General features: G+C 46.9%; 2 long non-coding RNA genes across 4 annotated transcripts in view; one reads left to right on the top strand and one right to left on the bottom strand.

The window, feature by feature from the left end:
- Positions 1-15,099, bottom strand: part of LOC138920923 (uncharacterized) — a 25,201-nt gene extending 10,102 nt beyond the window's left edge. For all 3 annotated transcript variants that reach the window (XR_011432947.1, XR_011432948.1, XR_011432949.1), the window contains exons 1-4: positions 14,246-15,099; positions 5,576-8,420; positions 4,135-4,307; positions 1,788-1,894 (exon numbers count right to left, since the gene is read on the bottom strand). This is a non-coding gene — a long non-coding RNA (uncharacterized lncRNA). The remainder of the gene's footprint in view (positions 1-1,787; positions 1,895-4,134; positions 4,308-5,575; positions 8,421-14,245) is intronic.
- On the top strand, positions 6,628-20,230 carry LOC138920925 (uncharacterized). The gene is made up of 2 exons (XR_011432951.1): positions 6,628-7,100; positions 19,250-20,230. It is a non-coding gene; the product is annotated as an uncharacterized lncRNA (long non-coding RNA).

Genomic DNA, 20,230 nt, shown 5'->3' with positions numbered 1-20,230 from the left:
ACTCTGCAAACTGACGTAGTCCAAGGAAATTTAGACAAGTTGCAAAATATTGACCCATTAGGCCATTTTAATGTAAAGCCAATGTTCTGAGTTGCATCTTGTCCCCCACAAAAAAGCTATGGTGATGTCCTAACCCCCAGTACCTCAAAGATGACCTTATTTGGAAGCAGAGTTGTTGCAGATGCAATTAGTTAAGATGAGGTAATGCTGGAGTAGGATGGTCCCCAATCCAATATGACTGTGTCCTTATAAAAAGAATGCCATGTGAAGAGAAAGAGACATGGAGAGATGGAGATGGAGGCAGAGATTGGAGTGATGCTCCCATGAGCCAAGAGACACCAAGGATTACTGGGTGTCACCAGAAGCTGAGAGAGAGGCCTGGAACACACTCTCCCTCGCAGCCCACAGAAGGAACCAACCCTGCTGGCACCTCAATTTCGGACTTCTAGCCTCCAGAACTGAGAGAGAATAAATTTCTGTTTTAAGCCATCTCAGTGTGGGTTTGTCACTGCAGTCCTAGCAAACTGAGACTGCTGGGGATTGAATCATCACAGACAACAACGCATAGGGCCTCCCAGATCGCACGCATGTATATGGGGCCCTCAGGGAAATGCCAAGAGTAGGGTGTGCCTGTTGCCTATGGCGGAGCATGCCGGGTTTGTGAATGGGAGCCCTCAGTGTGTCACTTCTGTAAGCTCAGGGATGTAGCGGGTGGCAGGGCGACCATGGGGATGAACCGGCACTGCATGTTCTCTCTGGGGCACAAGGGTAGGCTCTGCGTACTTTTCCCTGTGTTCCTCTCAGTATCTGGTAGAGGTTGATTGAGCAGTGGTTCCAAGCTGGGCAAGGACCACACAGCTGGGGTTCAAATTCTGACTGTGCCACCTCATGCCTTTATCACTGGGACAAGTTCCTTTCTGGTTTCCTCCTCTGTAAGACGAGGATGCACATAGCACCAGCTCCATGGGCGTGGAGAGGACTAGGTGAGAGAGGACTTGTAACTTGCTTAAAATGATGCTGGGCTCGCAGAAGTGTCCATAACGTGCCTACTGTGTGGCAGTTCCATTGGCCCTTCCCAGGGCTGAGACGTGGGGCGGTGGGCTGAGCCTGTCTAGCAGGTGTGGACCTGCGGGGGAGCACAGGCCAGCTCCTCCCAGGAGTGGACCTTGGGAATCCACCTTCACTCTTTGCTCCTTCCCTCAGGAGTTGCCCTAACAATAGCCCCTAGTCATAAAAATAATGAATGTGTGTAAAGACGTTAATGAATCACTTTCACAAAAATGGACGTACAGTGTCATCATAACTACCTCTGAAGTCCACGTGATTGTGACCTTCCCTTTTGAAATTAGAAAACTGAGCCTCCTGGAGATTAAGTGACTTGCTGAGATCTCTCAGCAGATAATTGAATGTCAACACTAACTACCATCTTTTTGGAGTGGGGGGGGGGGATTGATAGGGAAAACGGCTGGTGGGGAACGGGGCAGCTATATATGTCTCTGGGCTCCTGCAAGTGGGGCTCAGGGCTCTACGGACTAAAGCCTCCTCCTCTGCCAGGCTCCCAACCCAAATCCCAAGTAAGTGCAAACTCCAGAATCTTCCTGAGATCTGTGGTACACGCTGGGGCATGCCCACTGCTGGGAAGAGGCTGCTGGCACAAGAACATTGGCAAGAGCCACAACGTTGCTTGACACACGTCCACTGCAAATGTACCAGAGGGCGCAGCATCTCTTCACTCGGAGGGGTTGGGCAGTGGGAGTGGGGAGATGCAGGGTGGGCAACATCATTACCTGTCCTGGTTGCCATGCTTTACAGGCTACAAGTACTCAGCCGCTGTGGGAGTGGTCCTCAAAGCACGTAATATAAGTTACCTGATGACCAGCAGGTTTGCTCCCACCTGAAAGAGAAGAAAGCTGAGCCCCAGAGTGGGAAAGGCACTTGCCTGAGGTCACCAGCAGGTCAAGGGCAAAGATGGGAGTGGGCCCAACCATCCCAACTCTCAGCCTGGCTCCAACGCATCCCCCCGCCAGATCATCCTGCCCACAACCAAATGGCAAAGGAGAGTGAGTGAGGATGTCAAGAGAAGCAGACTGGCTGCACACTCCTCCTCTGGGACCCAGAGTTCCAATCCAGGACCTTTCTCCTCTTTACCATTGTCTGCAATAGATACAACCATTTCGATTCATAGATTCTAGGGAAAAACTAGATGGCTCACAGCTGGGGGTTGGGGTATCTGCATGCATGCATGAGTGCAAAAGAAGCAAGGAGAGGAGAAAGACAATCAACTCCAGCCTTGCAGCCATGTTTTCCCTGTTTATCTTCATACACAGCTGGAGCTGGGCCACAATCAGCAAAGACACAAGGGCTCACCTCGACCTCTCTTCTCTGTTCCAAACAAAAGCAAGGAAAATACGGGTCTGCTGCCGGCTCATGGCTTCAAGCCTTTTTCTGCTTTTCAGCTGTAGACCGGGACCTCTACAGACTTGAAATCAGAGGTGGCCCTAAAACCTTGAAAGTCCGGGCCCTACAGCTTAAGGCAGGCAGGACCCAGCTCAGCTTCGGGGCTGAATTCCGCATGAACCACCCCGGGAAGTTTCCACGGCTGCCCCTTCCCTGCCCTCTAAGGCAGAGCTTCTTAACCGGGGTCTTTGGCAACACTTTTGTGGGTCCATGTGTTTGAAGTCTGTGTACTTATTATTGAGGAAAGCCTTTCAAGGGGGTTGAAACCTGAAGAGGGGTTAAGAGCCACTGTTCTGAAAGCAGCTCTTCCCCCGAAGGCCAGCATGACGGGGGTCACCCACTGTATTCTGGTACCTGAGGGTGGTGTTGTTTGTGGCGGTGTGAGAACGTGCCAGATGGGGCTAAATGCTACCTTTACTGGTGATATGCATAACGTGCTACAGGTCTTCCTGTGTACTACGGTATCCCAGCACTGGGGTGGCAAAGATATTTTTAATAATCCTTATTTTGCTGGTAAAGGTCCTGACATTAGAGCTTTTGTCCAAGATTGCTTGGCTGGGGTTCTGAGGACCAGGTGCTCAGAACCAGGCCTCTACATCCAGATGACACTGGAACCCATGAGCATGATGAGGAGGCTGCTGTGGGACTAATCATGCAGCTGGTGGAGGGGGCAGAGGGGTGTCCTTGACAAGATGCTCTAGCCTCTTTCCACTGCCATGGCTGGGGGAGACCTGATTTCTTCCAGATATTTCACTATTTACTCTCTCTCTCTCTTGCCCTTCTCTTAGGCCAGATAGCGGCATCAATGGCCTCTTTAAAAGTTGCTCCTTTTGGGTAGACATTCTGGATCCCTGGCTGGAAGGCAAAGAGTACCAGCTTGGTAATGGCTCAAGTGCCTGCCATCCTCCCCCCATTCCTGAGCCCCCACACTGCACATCAGAGCCCTTTCTATACAAGCAATGATAACAGAAGGGAACGAGTTCGCTCAGAGAAAGGGTCTCTGACACTATGGGCAATGGGACAAGCAGGACCATAAAAGGAACGCATCTCTGGGTGGCCCCAAAGCTGATGTGCTTGAGGGAGCAGGATGGGGAAAGGTTGGTTACCAGGACAACCTAGGGAGAGAAGAGAAAAGGGGAGAGAGTGGAGAGAAGAAGAGGTTTAAAAGTAGGTGCTCTCTGCTGGGAGAGACTGCCAAGCTTGGGGGCACCTGCCCCTCTCTCCCCCCAGAGCCTGGACATAGAAGTGCCTTCCTCCAGGAAGCAATGGGCAGGTGTGTGTTGCTGACCTTCTCTGCATGACCTGCATACCCACAACCAAAGTGTTGCTGCTGGAATCTGAAAGGCTGCCATGGCAAGAGGCTGAGTGATGGATGGCACAGTCGGGCTATTTCAGGGACAAGGTTGATTGGGCCTTTTTAAGGAAGGGAATCTAGGGAATGCTGGACTGGGAGCACCTCTGTGGGTAGAGACCACATCTTATTCTTTGTATTCTCATGGCCTAGCACTGGTATGTGGATGGATGGATAGATGGATGACTGGCTGGCTGGATACATGAATGAGTGGGTGGATGCGTGGATGGATGGATGGATTGGTAGGTGAATCAGTGGATGGATAAATAGATGAATGGAAGTCAAGGGGGATTCACCCCTCTGTACCCTAGATGTCTTTCACTTACCAAATGAGGTGGGTCAATTTAATGATCTCTAAGACCTTTCCATGCTCTGTCATCCCATGTTTCTGTGGTCTCATGACTCTGAGCTACTGAGAACCCCGAGGCTGATTGATGGAGCGGAAGGAGTAAGTGTTGGAGGCTCTCTCACCACTATCAGCACTAAGGAGCCAAGATTCCTAGAAAAGTCAGATAGAATAAAGTCATGTAGAGGAACGGAGAACTGTCTGCTGAGACCAGAAAGAGACTGCAGACACTTGTGTGTGTACACCCAGAGGGGTTCCGAGGCCTGACGTGGTCCTCCACCCCTCTAACCCTCCGGTGGAGAGCCCCTGGCTTTGGAGAACACAGCACTTACAGGGGTGGTAACACTGTTCTCTTATCTTCATGTAGGAAAAAGAGACATTTTGGAAATGCCTGGCCCAGATCAACAAGAGAAGATGCTGAGATTTTATCTGCGTTAGAAGCAGCTCCCCCTAAAATGCTGATGCTCAAAATCCCAGGACTCACAGCCTCCGAGGATCTTACAGGAATTTTCACCAGGTTGAGAAAAAATAATTTAAAAATAAGTAACATGTATGCTTATACCCTTAAATGATTTCTAGATAAGAAATGCTCAAACATGGTCTTTGGTGTATATTTAGCCAAGAGAAGGAACTTAAACGTGCTGAGTTCTGTGTTCATTTGGGGTCTCCAAGAAGCAGACATCAAGATGGGATTGGACACATAAGAGATTTATTGGCAGGCTCAGCTGTGAGGGAGCAGGGCGGGAGCCAGAAGGGGTGGGAGAGCGTCAGACTGTGATGCCGTTCTGACCCTGTGAAGGAGGGAGGGAGGAAAGGAGGAGTGGATAGGCAGAGTCTCTCACTGCAGCACCGTTCTAAGAAAGTTCCAGCCAAGCCCATGGGGAGTCCTCAAGCCAGTGCTCTCTGTCATAGGAATCCCACCTCCCTCAGGAATGAGCCTGTCTTAGTACCCCGTCACACCTCAGTCGCTGCCTGGGAGCAGCCCATGGCAATTGTGGCTCTGTGCAAACTCACTGGTGGATCCAAAAGGGTAGCAAATGGGGTCATCGCCAACCGTGAGTGGCTCATTTTCACAGCTGCCACAAGTGCCTTCTATGGGGCCAGTCACTTTCTAAGTGTCTCCTTCAATCTTCACCCATTGCTGTTGGAGATTGGTATTATGAGCCCATTTTACAGATGAAGAAACTGAATTTCAGTAAGGTTAAAGTACTCTTGGACTGTAAATGGCCAAGCCAGGACTTGACTCTGTAACTGGCTTCCAAGGCCTCCCTGGTCGCCAGAGCGCTATAGTGTGAACCGGAGACTAGGGTTAGCTTGGGGAGGATGGTGGAGTGAGGCTGGGGTGTTTGAATTTAGGGGAGAAGAAGCAGAGGACATGAGGGCAATGCTCTTGGGTTAGAGGACGTAGGTGACATACTTACCAGCAGGTGCAGGGCATCAAGGTGACCACCCTTCACAGCCCGCTGCTGTCAAGCATCCAGCCCGCTGCTGATTCAATACTTAAATAAGGACCATTCAAGCATCGTGGGAAACGTGGCAGGGAGAATTGCTCAAATGTGGCTCCTGTGGTGGGAAGGAATGCAAGCTCCATACCTGGGCTGTTTGCAAAGCAGATAATGCGGTCTTCTGAGGACTCAATTTGTTCCTGGGCTTCGGCCCGCCTGAGGCTGAATTTATTTCCCTGAATTTGAAATGATGCATGGAAGTTAACTGCCCGTTCAGCTGTCCCTCCAAGGTGATCAGACGCTAAATAGAGCTGCTGAGGAACGCCTGCGCGCTCTCCCAGCTCTTACTGGCTTGTGCTTGGGAAGGCAGAGAAATCGCTCCTTACATTGAGGAGGACACAGGAACAGACGCTGTCCGCTTCCTGTACCCAAGCAGAGAGATGTCCACGCGGAGGCCGTGACATCAAACCGTGAAAGACATGAGTTTTCAATGGCTTCGTTGGCTCCCTATTAAGGAGAAATAAGATTCTTCAGGGACTGAAGCAACTTGAAGTCACTTTTTCCAGATACCTTTAAAAATTTTTTTAAGGAACAATTAAAGGGCATGAGTGCTGTGATTCCTGCCATTCGCTGTCACATGGCCCCCAAGGGTTAAACCTTGGGGAACCCAGCCCCCCCCAACTCTAGTGAGCTGGGCAAGAGCTAGGAAGGGGACCTTTCAACCCTAGCTCTGCTCTGCATCCTGTGTGGCTTTCACCGCCATAATTAGAGTTCTCGTCATGTTTTTAAATAAACTCCTGGAGCCCTAGCTCGGGCACTCAGGGAGTAGCTGACTAATGGAGCGCAGAGTCAATGGTGAGAGACCCATGAAAGGATGGAGCGCATGGCCTTTCCCTGGGAGCCTACACAGCAGGCTCAGATTGAAATGGAAGAAGCCTATTCTGAAAATATTCAATCTCTTTGTAACACAGATGGTCTCAGATGACTTATGGCCCAGGGACGCAGAGACCTTCCAGGGGGTGGGGGAGGGTGGTTCTTCCAGGTAAGGGAGGGGTCTGTAGGCTCAGGCAACACACTGCTTTGTAGATATTACTGGAGATGACAGACAACAGAGAGGTGCCAGATGCATTTCTTTCCCTTAAGGAGACAAAAACAGAATAATTGTTGTTTAATCCCAGTTTTAAAACACGTGAGCAGATATTCAAATGAAAATTACACTTAGACTGGAAAACACACAGACGTTCGGGGACACACTGTGGTGGAGGCTGTGGGGCTCTGCTGTGTTGCCAGGCAGAATGTAATTCAGTACAACCCTACGCAGAGCAATTGCACAATAGTTAACAAAATCGTAAATCCGCCTGCCCTCCGACCCAGCCTCCCGTCTGCTGAGAATTTGTGCTATGGAGACGCTTTTGAGACGACGCTCGTACAAGATGAACCCCTACAGCTTCGTTGGTGATGACGGACAATGGAGACAAATCCAGATGTCCAACCAGAAAGGGTGAGTTAACTAAAGCTGCGACATCTAACAGCAAAGTACTGTGCTGCTATAAAAAGGATTGAGGACGTCTCTGTGCGCAGGTGTGGACAAAGTTCCAGAACATCTCCATGCGCAGGTGTGGACAAAGTTGCAGAACATTTTGTTAAGTGACTAAAAACCAAGGTACAGAGTATTGTGTATAGAATGTTACATCTTGTATGATAAAGGAGGGGAGATAAGAATGTATATCATATTGAGATACACATAGTCTAGAAGAATCTACAAAAACTAGAAGGGGGAAGTGGGAGACATAGCTGATGGGGGCTGGGATCAAAGAAAGGAAGACATTTTAGACTTTTCATATTTTTAAGGAATGTGAATGCATAGCATGATGAAAATTTTAAATTAACAAACTTGTCTGTCCTATATGAAAATATCCAAAATGGGCAAATCCATAGAAACAGAAAGCAGATTAGTGGTTTCCAGGGGTTGAGGGAGGAAGAAATGGAGGCTGACTGATTCATGGGTACCGGGTCTCCTTTCGGGTGAGGAAGGTGTTCTGGAATAGACGGCAGTGATGGGTGCACAGCATTGTGAATGTACTACGTGTCATGGTAAACTTTATGCTATGTCTACTTGACCACAATAAAAGAAAAAATAAACCCCATCTATCATAACAGCTACATTTTCAGTTTCACAGGCCTTCATTTGGGGATCATTTTTTAATTCCAGAAATATTTCCCAAGTCCCACTCATTCTAGAAAACTGGAGAAACAAATGTTTGTTTCTGCTCCAGGCCTAAAGGTTTTTCGTGAACCCTTGAGAGACACAAGCTCACGAGAACTCCTGTTTCACCAATTGATCAAGAGCTGAAATCCAGAGAGTGATGGACAGCAGTGGGTGCGATGGGAGGTCGGAGGGTTGCTCAGCAGCTCCCTGAGATCCTGGGTGCTGGAGAAAGTGAGGATGTGAAGCCCCGTGGGCACCTGAGACCCTAAATCACTAGCAGCAGGGGCTGCTGTGGGAAGCAGAGGGAAATGTGACTTCCCCAGTGTGGACGAGCACACACACAGACCCAAGGATGAGACCTCTTTATTTTAGGGATGCAGGCATCCATCTGTCAGAGCACCGAGCAGGTGCAAGTCTGCATGAGCACTCCTGGCTCTCCAAAAATCTCCATGTGAAACCGGCGGTTCATTGACTACTTACCAGGTCAGCTGGCCAGAGAGACGATTCTGATGAACCAAATTGACTGACAGGTTAGAAACAGAATCAGCCCTTTTGAGTTGGGATGAGGGAGTTGAATCCGGGGATTCCCAAGGCAGGATCCACATCCATGACCTACCAAAGAAACATAATTTCTGGATATGGTTGGCAGCGGGAGGGAGGGCAGAGAGGGTCGTTCACAGAGCAGAACTTTTCAACAAGTTATCTTGTTTTTTCCTTGCAACCAAACTGTGAGGAAGGGATTCTTTCTATGTTATTGAATAGGCAATCAATATTCTAAGAGTCTGAAAGTGGCTTCCCCAAGTTTCTCGGCTTGTTAGAACTCAACGACCAGATCTTAGCTTGAGATCCTTACTTTTCTCCAAGGTGCCATACCATCTCCCACCAGGATTATGAGTGGGGTGTTTGTGTGGGTGTGTGTATGCGTGTGTGATGCAAGTGTCACAACTTAACTCCCTGCAGGACGTGGAAAATATCACTTATCCTCTCTGTGACTCAGTTTGCTCACTTGTAAGATGATGGAGACAGTAATAATGCTTACTTCGTAGGATAATTGTGAGTATGAGACCAAGTAAGGACTTTAAAGCAGCAGTACAATGCCTGAGCCTGTGCTCAATCAACGTTGGCTAGTGTTATTTTTAAAAAAGGAACAGTACTTGTGACTGCGATAAATTTTCTCTTATCTAGCACGATTGCTAACAAAATTTTCTGATTAATAAAAAGTTCTGATAAATAGATTTATCATGTATATCACAAATGGATTACTATGTTACAAAAATTAAAACAAAAAAATACTCGAAGTTGGACACTAAACTAATTTTTCTTGGATAATCCAGAATGCCTTTGGGAATCTGGTGGTTCCTCATTATGAATACCAACTTAATTTCCATGTAGATATGCAGCTACAGAGGTGTGTAGAGTGATCCAGGTAGAAATGCATCACAGAGGATGTATTGTTACAGTTTGAAAATGAAGGTGAACGAAGAAGCTAATCCAAGTCCGTAGTCCACTTTATGCTTGGAAGGGAAGACTGGCCTTGACGAGGCATGCCCTCATGACTCAACCTTCTGTGTCCACTGGCTGTTTGCTGGACTCTCTTCCAAGTTCAGAATTAGCCTGAAGCTCTTTCTTAAAAAGAACAGCTCGGCCCAAGGAGGTTGCTCAAGTGACATGTCAGGCTGTCCTGGGAGTACAGTTCTTTCCCAGCCACCTGAGTCATGCCAAATTGCTCGAGGCTTGTATTGTAGAGAAGTCTGAAAATATTTCTTCTTGCCATCCCTACCAGATAGACGATTTCAGAGTCAATTACTGAGCAATGGACCTAAGGTCAACCATCCACTTCCCTCAGTCACTGAGGACAGCACCTTTGGGGTCCTCAACTGAATGGAGAAATTCAGTATCATAACTTCCCAACACAAGCCCTCTCCTTTAACTTGACCTGTGTCATGCTACTGTTACTGTTTCCAGAACTCACCAGGACCATTTTTACCATTGACTGCTAATTCTCTCTCCCCACTGACGTTCCCAACCTCATCTCTGCCGCCCAAAGCATTCCCAAACTCATATTGCTCTTGATGTCTGTATCATTCAAGGATGCGATCATATTCTGCCTTACATTTCAGTATAAAAGTTCCCTTGTCTATGCCATGATTCCCCATCAGCTACTTGAAGGAAGGGTCCACATCCAACAGACCCATGTGGTGCTTAATAAGGGAACAGGCACTCAAGAATAAATGTGTCAGTGAATAAAAAAAGAAAGTATGATAGAAATCCCTGTTCAGCACTCAACTCTTCTACATATAATGAAAAATACAGAATTGACCCCGAAAAGATTTGATTTGGCATACCATAGGATAGTGCCTCTCAAACTTTAGCAAGCGCTAGAATTCTCTAGCTGCCTTGTTAAAATACACATTGCAGAGCTTCTGATTCAGTAGGTCTGGGGTGGGGCCCAGAATGTGCATTTCTAACAACTTCCCAGGTGATGCTGATGCTGAGGACCACACTTTGAGAAGCACTGCCTTGGATTCATGGTCCTCAACTATGAATCAAGAGGTTTGGATGCTAGCCCCAGCTCTACCATAGGTGGAAGAGGGGCCTGGGGCAAGTAATTTAAGCTCTCCGGGGTTCGTCAGCTGAAATTTTCCTTGTATGACTGCTAATGTTACTTTTAGCTCTAAAGCCATGAGTATAAAGGTCTAAAGTATCCTTCCCTGTGTCATGGACAGTGTTATCATCACGAAATTTTCGGACAGCAAAGGGACTAATCAAAACAATGACCACTTTTCAAATCTTGGAATCACAACAGTTCAGCCCCAAGTGATGCTGGGTTCCACTGAAAGGCTAAAAGACGAGAAAACTGAGGCCAGACAGCACAGAGATTTAGGAACCTGACAGGGAGAAGAGCCAGCTCTGAAGAAAGCCAGTCCAGATTCTCCTATGGAATTAGAGCCAGATCTGAGTTTGGTTGCTCTCCATGGGCTCTAGGCCCCAAACGATGCTGGCTTTACTTAGGAAACAGGAGAGGCAGGCTCCGCAGAGTGCAATGTTGGCTCAAAGGCCAATGTCCCAAGAGAGGATGACCAGATGTCATAGTCAACTGTTCTTCCTTTCCTTTAGGATGGATCCAAACTTTCCCAGATAGTTGGTGTCCACTCTGTTCTTTGGCATCACCAAGCAGAGGGCCTCCCTCAGTAATGGGATCCCCACCCATGACCACGTGAGGAGGTATCAGCCCTTGGGCATCTCCAAGGGGAGAGAATTACCAGGCTTGGTTTCATATCCTCAAAGGGAACTATGGAATATTGACCTACAGAGATGTTGATGATAAGCCATGTTCCCCATGGCTATATTCAGGAGATGATAATGTAAAAATTAGGACTTTGGTGTGATTGATACTGACACTCAATGCATTTCATGCAAGACCCATTCTTCACTTTTGTGTTGAGTTGGAATTTCCAGCATTTCAGCCACTGCCTGCCCTCCAGCCCTGCCAGCCTCTGAGACCGAGCCTCAGCCGTTCTTGAGGCATTGGCCACCGAGGGGCCTGCCACTCTTGCTTTATAAGTAAAGTCAGCATCCTTCAGACCTGGAGCTCCTGATGACCACGTTTTGAGAAGCGCATATTTTCGATAACCACTCCTGGGAGGCGAGTGCGGTATCATTCTCAACTATAAGTGAATAAGTTAAAAGAAGGGTGGATATTCTTTAGTCTTTGACACTTCCTCTTAGATGCTGCTCATCTCTCCTCTGGCACTTTAAAAAGTTTCTCAATTAAAGTAATCTAGAAAGTTGGTGGCTAACCAGATAACCATCAACATCATGAACATTTGTTTTGCACCTTGCAGTTTCCAAAGTGCTTTGGTATGAGTTATCTCATGTAATCCTGACTGCTTTGTACTGACTGACTTCTCTAAAGATTGATGGTCATCCTTAATAGTGGCTCACAATCTGGATGACAAAATGGGAACAGCTGAAAGCAGGAAGGCATAAAGATGATTTATGCCTTGCAGGGCCCTTCACATGCCTTCTTGACTAGAGAAAGTGAGTCAGACTCGGTGTGGGTGCTTGTGCTTGATTATGGCTTCAGAAGCCACCTGGGCCAGAGGGGACCTCCTCACAGGATCCCCGGTGAAGGATTTTTCTTGAGGAGGTTTTTCAGGGCCAAACGCCACCTGGAACAGAGCCAGGCAGTCAACATTAAAAATATTTTGGAGTGATATTGCTCCCCTTAACATTGTTTTTTAGACAAAGTGAAAATGATTTCACTTCCATTTCCTCTTGTAGTCTCAAAAAGAGAGGTGTGATTCTTATTGGCCTTGAGGAGAAAAAGTGGCCTGTTCAAGACCTCCCAACCAGTGGAGTAACTTGATTCTTGGACTAGCTCCCTGACCACGAGGTTGCTCTGCCTGCTGAAGCCAGGCCAGATAATCAGGAAGGAAGCATATTAACCCTTGCTTTTACCCAGCTTCTCCTATTTTCATGCACTTTCCTGTACTTCCTCATGGCAGTCTCAAGAGCTGGGGAGGACAAGTCTTCTACAGATGAGCAAACTGAAGTTCAACTAAGTTAATGACTTGCCCAAGGCCATACAGCCCTGTGCCCAGTTATCTTAAGTCCCAGTTAAAGAAGATAGAGAAGCCAGCAAAGAGAGACTGTAGACTGAGGATACACCATTGGGAAATGAAAACGCTAGGCATGAGATTGGTCTTTAAGAAATGTCTGCAACTGCTTGGTTGTCTCAGTCCCCATACTGGCCAAATGTATGCTCCTCACCCAAGAAATTGATTCATTTCTGAAAGCATTTTAAAAACGCAGAATGCTTTGTCCCTGAATAACCTTTCCTGTTATCTTGAAAGTTCATTGAAAACATTAAATGCTGGGGCCTACTGCTTGCAATAATTAATTGTCCAAATTAACCCAAAATTTCCTCCATTGGCTCCTGGGGCAATGTAAGCCAGTGCTGAAGGAGACCAACATTGACCACAGCCCCAAAGCTCGTCTCTCCAGGGTTAAACAGTCATTGCAACAACACCCTCCTGAAAGGACCCTATTGATTGCTCTGTTTATTAAATCTCTGCCGGCTTCTGTTTTGCATTTTTATTTTCTGCTCAACAAAGGATATACTGTTCTTTCCTAAGATCCTTGATTAAAAATCCAAGCGTTGAGTAATCTCGCTGCTCCCACCCATTCTAAACCCTCCCCCTGTGCCTTGCTTCTCATCCACTTCAACCTCCCCCTCCTCGGCTCTTAGAAAGATGTGGATCTGAAATCCACATTGTGTGATCTCGCCGTACACACACACATGTACAAATGGCAGCCCAGGAGACCCCGGGATGGGGAGAGGGGAGGAGAGTGCTGGGAATTGCCATTCTCCTGAGATTACTTGGTTCCACAAAAATGAGCTTCAGGCGTTAACCATTAGCCAGGCTCCAGGTTCTAGATCCAAACTTTCTTTATGAGTTGTTACACAGCGTGCAAGACAGCAGGACCGGCCGATCTCCATGGAGCAAACTGGGAAAGCTTCTTATGATCTCAGGGGGTTGGCACTGAATTTCCTTGGGTAGCAAATCACTCCTGTGCCACCCAGCCCCAAATCCCCAGGCGAACACCACAGGGCTTCCGCAGCAGTTGTACAGGTGCTGGAGGCCCCTGCATTGGCCTTGTCAGGGTGGTGGTCCCCGCAAGGGAGCACTGCAGATTTTACCTCTGATTGCCACTGCATTTCAAAAACGTCTCCTCTTTAAAAGTGGAAATGGATCTTTAGACTTCTCCGAAATGCCAAGTAGAACCTCTTTCATAGGAAACTAACATCATCAAAATTCAGAGTAGTTTGATAGGTGATTTAACTAGTTCTCGAGCTGCCAGGCAGGGCCACCCCAAGATGTCTCTGAGAGATGAGATGCTTTCTTTGTCAAGATCTCCCGAGGAGGAGACGTCCCACCTCCACCACTGCAGCCACTTCCATTTCTAGAGACTATTTCTTTCTGGAAGAGTCTCACAGAGTGAAGTCCAATAACCCCCGGACTCATGGAAAGCCTGGTCCTCAGGACAACGGGGAGAACAGGCTCCTCTCTGGAGACCACATTCTCAGGGAAGCCCAGAGCCCTCATACAATATGCTTCTTGATAAAGATAGAAATCGTTTCATCTGTGAAGACACTTTGTGGTTGAAACTGTATATTCATTTCTTACCAGGGAAACTGCTCTATCTCACTCAACATTGCTAAACGAGATAGCTGCTGAGAACAAAATCAGCATGCTTTGATTTTATTTATCTTTCTCGAAAAAAAAAGTTATTTTGTTCCCGGAACATAAAAATGAAAGAAGAAGAATCATAGAAAACACTTCATACTTTTTAATATTTTTAAAATAGCAACATTATGTTATTTAACATCTCTCACGAGGAGATGATCGCCTGGAGAAAACAAACAAACTCACCCAAACTGGAGAGTCAATCGCCTTCCAAATCTGCCTGGCGGGAAGATATTCATGATTCGGAGGTGGCCTCTTGTGAAAGCTGGAAATTCATGTCATAGTTACACAGGCTACATGAAGGCTTGTGTGCTCTTGGAAGCAGAGCATTCTACTGCTAGAAAGAACACCGGAGATTACATAGGCCACATTCCTCTCTTGGCAGTAAGGAGCCTGAGGCCTGAGACCAGGGTTCTGGCTACGTGACACCTGGTCTGGTGACCGGCCATTGAGCAAGGAGGCCGCCTTGATTCTCGTGTGCACACATTTTTGCCTCTACTCTCCAACTCGGCATTCCTATTTTGGCAGAGATTTCACTTCCCCGTGCTTTTGAGTCCATGGGACCATAACTCCTAAGTGTCTTACAACACAGTGAGGGAAAAGCAAATCCATCTCCCCACCACAACTCTTGTCACTTGAAAGACTTGCCTTGTCTGGATGGATAAACCAGGACCGTCCCTGAGCAAAAGACACAATATGAAACCTACGTCAGGACAAGAAACCATCATCAGGCATTGACAAGTGACGCAGAATGAAATTCAAAGATAATAGAGAAGAATTAGTGTCTCTTGTTTTATTTTTCCAAACTCCATGTGACTTCTCTCAGACTATTTGTTTCTTTCTAAAGACAGCTTTTTCTACCACAGGAGAAACTGTGGCTTTTTTTTTTTCTTATTTTTAATCTTTGCAACTGGCTTTTGGGCTGAATTCAGGGAAGGCCAAGGGAGAGAAATCTGTCTACCTGGAACCTGGGACACTCAGCCACCTGTACAACATGAAATGCAATCATAACAAGGCATTGCATTGACCAACTGCAAAAGAATCCTTCCTCCTGCTCCACCCTCCCTCCCCACCCTTTGGCACAAGCCTGAGTAAATAGGGACATTTGGTGCCAGGACTTGAAGGTCAACAAACTCCTGCTTTGTCAGAGGAACCTGGGAATCAAGTCAGTGGACTTCACGGAAATGCCGTACCTTCTCGCTCCCTGGGTGTTTGAGCCTAGGGATTAGGAGTGAAGTGTCTCAGGGAAGCTTGCCAAGATTGTCTGCAGTAGACACCTAAGCTATAGTGTGGCTCGGGGTAGGGGGTAAGGGGCAATGCCATCTCAGCTGACCTCAAATCATGGGTTATGTTGAGTGAGGCGGATTTCCTTTGGAATGGCCATTACAGATCCTCAAACTCATCTGGGGCAGGAGAACTCTAAGATAGCCCCAAGATTCCCAGACCCTGGTGTACATGTCCTGTATAATCTCCCCACCCTTGAGGAGGGGCAGGACCTGTGCATATGATGGAATATCACCCCTGTGGTTAGGTTACATTATGTGAAAAGGCAAAGGGATTTTGCATATGTCATTGGAGTCCTTGATCAGTTGACTTTCATTAGAAACATTATCCTATCTGGGCCTGGCTTCATCAGCTGACTTTAAGTTAATCCAAAAGGAGAGAATCCAGGGTGGACCTGACCTAATAATCAGATGAGCCCCTTAAAAGGTGGACTGGGGGTCAGAGACGAAAGAAGTCAGAGAGATATGAAGCAGCAGAGATGTTCTTCTGTTGACTTGAAGAGGAAAACTGCCACATTAGGCAGAGGACCATGTGGCTGGGAATGATGGGTGATCTCTCAAAGCTGAAGTCCTCAGTCTTACAACCACAAGGCACTGAATTCTGCCAAGAACCAGTGAGCTTGGAAGTGGACCCCAAGCCTCCAACGAGAATCATAGCCCTGGCTGACACCTGGATTTCAGCCAGTGAGACCCTGAGCCAAGAACCCAGCTAGGCCACGCCTGGACTCCTGATCCATGGAACCCATGAGATGATACATGCATGATGTGTTAAGCCACTAAGTTTGCGAGAATTTGTTAGGCAACCGAGAAAACTAATATATCATTCTAGGAATTGCAGAGAGAAAATGTGCCCATATTTTCTCCTTCGTTTCTCCATATCCATGTTTTCTGTACCTACTTTTCCTTGTCAAGGTGAAATATTCAAAGCTAGGGCTTATTTTACACATGAGCAGTGCAGACAGCTTTATGGATGAGGAGGATTCTGGGAAAGGCTCCTGAGACCTCTACACCTGGCTGTTTGGGTTATTGAAGGGCTAGTCGATCTTGTAGAATGTGTTCCAAGAGAAGGCATCTCATTGGACCCATTGTGTGTTACTAATCCTTGGTAGTACATGATCAGATGGTTAGATATTGCTAATTTAGTCACAGACTGCATAGATATCCTAAATTTGGGGAGTGGCTCCACCAGAAAGGAGAACACCCACCAAAAATCCCTAAAGCAGGTGGCTAAAGAGGTCCGAACTTAGAACCAAGCCCTGGGCAAAGGCTATGAGCAGGGTGATGCTCATCCATGCCTGGGGGCCTGTTCCCAAGCATTATTACTGCTGCTAAACTGTCTTGCTGACTCAAGGTTTCCAACTGAATAGTTGGAAACAACATGGAAGATTATATCATCCAATTCCTGCATTTGACAGATGAGGAAACTGAGGCCCAGGGAGGTTAGCTGTCTTTCTCAAAGCCCCCCAGACAGACCAGCAGGGGCAAGGCCAAAACTCAGGGCTTCCAACTATTTCCCGTCTGGACACCTTTCCTCAAAATGACCCATGCGCTGCCTATTGGTTAAATCTCCAGCTCTCTCAAATAGGGCATCAGTTTCTGATCCTGGTTCAGCCTGCACCTGGCTGTCTTTGCTCTGCTGGCAGCATGACACTAATTCTTCCGAGAGGCCAGCTTGCTTCTTGCTTTAGCTGTGCTATCAGCTCTAGAGTCTCTTATTGCTAAGTAATGAGGAGGTGACTCAGCCATTCCGAGATCCCGACCTCACTGGGTAAATTAGTTTCCTGTGGGCGCAGTAACAAAGTACCACAAAGTGAGTGGCTTAAAACAACAGAAATGCGTTCTCTTACTGTTCTCTTTTGCTCCCTCTGAAGGCACTAGGGGAGGAAACTTCCTTGCATCTTCCAGTTTCCAGTGCTTGCCAGCAATCCTTGTTGCTCCATCACTCCAGTCTCTTCCTCCATCTCCATGCCTCTTCCCTCTGTGTCTGTGTCTCTGTGTCTTCTCCTCTTCTTATAAGGACACCAGTCACATTGGATTTTGGTCCTACCCTAATCCAATATGACCTCATCTTAATTTAACTAATTATATCTGCCAAGACCCTATTTCGAAATAAGATCATGTTCTGAGGTTCTGAGTGGACATGAATTTTGGGAGGACACTATTCAACCCAGTGCACTGGTTTTACATGTGTGCCCTTGGCTGGCTCAACCAACTACCCTAAGAGTAGAGATAGATTGAATGTGCGACCCTCTCCATCATTCCTCTCCCTCACCCACCCCCTACCAGGACTCATATAACCCAAGATCTATTAGAGAGTTAATGCTGGAAATAACTTCAAGAGCATCTAGCCAAGAGCTGTTAATCCTGGCTGCACAAGAGAATTGCCTGGGGAGATTTTTAAAGCACAGCCCCAGAGATTCCAATTCAGTTGGTGTGAGGTGTTGCTTGGGTATTGGTAGTTCTTAAAGCTATCCAGATGGTTCTAACGTGCAGTCAAGGTTGAAAACCCACCAATCTAACCCAATCCCTCAGTCTTCAGATGAAAGACTTGAGGCAGGCAAACCTTTTGCCGTCCCCTTCCCCTCCATTTATTGCCACCTCCCAGCCTGGAAAATGTCAGTTCTCTGACTGGAATGTCCTGCTCCTTCTAAATGGTACAAGGCCCCCGGAGTTGACAGAACAAAGCGCGTGTGGTGGGCCGCACTCTCCACTCGTGAGAGAGAAGCAAATAGACCCCAACACCACCATGAGACAAAATGGTAGCCACCTCAGTGCTGCAACATCGTGCTCCTTAATACCAACACACAGCCATAACCTCTGAAACTGTTTATGTTGTGCAGGCTTTATAAACTGTAAAGTGCTATACAAATGTGCTTAGTCACTTCTATTATTTCATTTGTGGTAGCATCCTCTCAGTAATGTCATAAAAATCCTTAAGCGTGTACTTTGCCCACTCACCCATTTGGTTTCCATTACACGTGTTCCTGGGCATCTTTCTGGCCGCTATTCTATTTTCTCACTGTAACTGCACATTATTGAAAAGCAAAGAGCATTTTTTTTCACTTCTTTTTCATCATTGTGTATTCTAGTACCATAATCGATGCAACAAATTTTTCTTTTCCTTTCCTGAACTAGCAAAAAACACCAAAGTAGGCATCAAAAGGGCCTGCCCAATACCTGAATCCCCACTAAATGACCCTGAGATTTTCTTTGAACAATACTTTTTCTTGGGACCAGTGAGTCATTTGTGAGCTGCAAAAAAATGAAATGAAATAAAAATTGAAAGATTCTGATGAAGGCAAGACAAGTCCTTCTGCCCAGTCTCCCTTAGAGTTCCAGCTATCCTCCCAACCCATTTCTCCTTCCTCTTGGCTCCAAACTTATGAAAACCCAAGATCATGGTGACAAGGAGCCCCATAACATGAACAAGCATCTGCACCTCAGCGTCATCACAGATTTAAAAATCAAGAGACAAGAACCTTGTTAAAATGACCTATGTTTTTCTTTTCTCTTATTTCTTTTAGTTCAGTCCACACTGTTGGGAAAAATGTGTGCAAATTGTTACATACATTTCAAATACTTTGGCACAAAATATGACTAGGAAGGGTCGTCTCGATGACACTGCCCAGAGTTCCAGGGCAGGACTGGGGCCTCTGGCCTTCTCTGCAATTTGAAAACCTCAACACTAGACAATTTGCAGCTGTGGCTAAATTAACTCAGTTTTGGTGTCATTTCTGAGGGCTTCCTGAAAGGCCTGTCACGCACCAGAAAGTTCTCACAGACCAGTGGACTGCTCCACAGCCAGTCCACCCTCTTGCTCTATTTCTCTCTCTCTCCCTTTGAATCCTCTTCATGGAAAATCCAAAGTCTGTCTTCATTTTGCCTTTTTTTTTTTTTTTCTGAGCAGAAGGACACAGAAAGAATCTACCTGGTTCGCTCTTTGTGGGTTTGTGAGGAAGCTGCCTTCCGGTTTGATGAAAGGCTGTCAACCATCCTTCTCCACTAAGCAATGCATTCAAGAAGTCAGCGCTCCAGGATGCAAAAGAGAGCCAGAAAAGAGGTGGGCTTTGGTGACAGAAGGTGCTCACTGCATCGTAGTAACACAGTCATAAATAAGTCACAAGCAGTCGTCACATTTTCCTTCTTCTCGGGCAGTAAAATGGATTGGAACACAGTCCAAGGACTGTGGACTGAGCAGAAGGACCAGTGGTCCAGATTGCCCAACTGCCTTTGATGCAGTTCTACCGTGAAATCAAATGGATGGATTTATTGATTGCTTGGCAGTTGATTCGGGAACAATTAAGTAGGTGGTCAAGCAGCAGGCTCCCGCTGGCAGAGGAACCTCATTCCCCATCCTCCGACCTCACACCTGAATCGGGGGGCCAAGTTGCTTTAACTATACTCAGTTAGTGGTCTGTTTGCAAAAGTAGTTTGATGATGCATTACTAAAACCCACCCTATAGATAATGTCTCTGATGCTTGGGTCACCACGGTAATGGGTGCTTGAGTTTTTCAGGAACTGAGAGTCGACTCCTTGTCCAGTTCAGGCTGGTTAAGATCACCATCAAATGGGCCTGCTCAGGTGACCAACAGGTTACCCTTTGTTGTCAAGGAGCTGAAAACTCCACACTCAGATCATGGTAAGGCCGCCATTTTGTGAACACACCTCCTGTGATGAGCCATGAAGCCTGACTACGCTTGCGCAGATCATGGGTTACCTCACTTCTCCTTACCTCTAATCGTCTATTCCCACACTTCAGACCACTCTGCCCCTTTGTCCCATAAATATCCCTGATCCGCATTTTCAGGGAGGTGAATTTGAGATTGGTGCTCCCATCTCCTCGCTTGGATACCTTGTGAATAAACCCTTTCTCTGCTGCACACTTGC

This window comes from Equus caballus, chromosome 26, assembly GCF_041296265.1.
Source record: "Equus caballus isolate H_3958 breed thoroughbred chromosome 26, TB-T2T, whole genome shotgun sequence".
In the NCBI taxonomy this organism is placed as follows: domain Eukaryota; kingdom Metazoa; phylum Chordata; class Mammalia; order Perissodactyla; family Equidae; genus Equus; species Equus caballus.
This window is presented reverse-complemented; position numbering and strand designations above follow the sequence as displayed.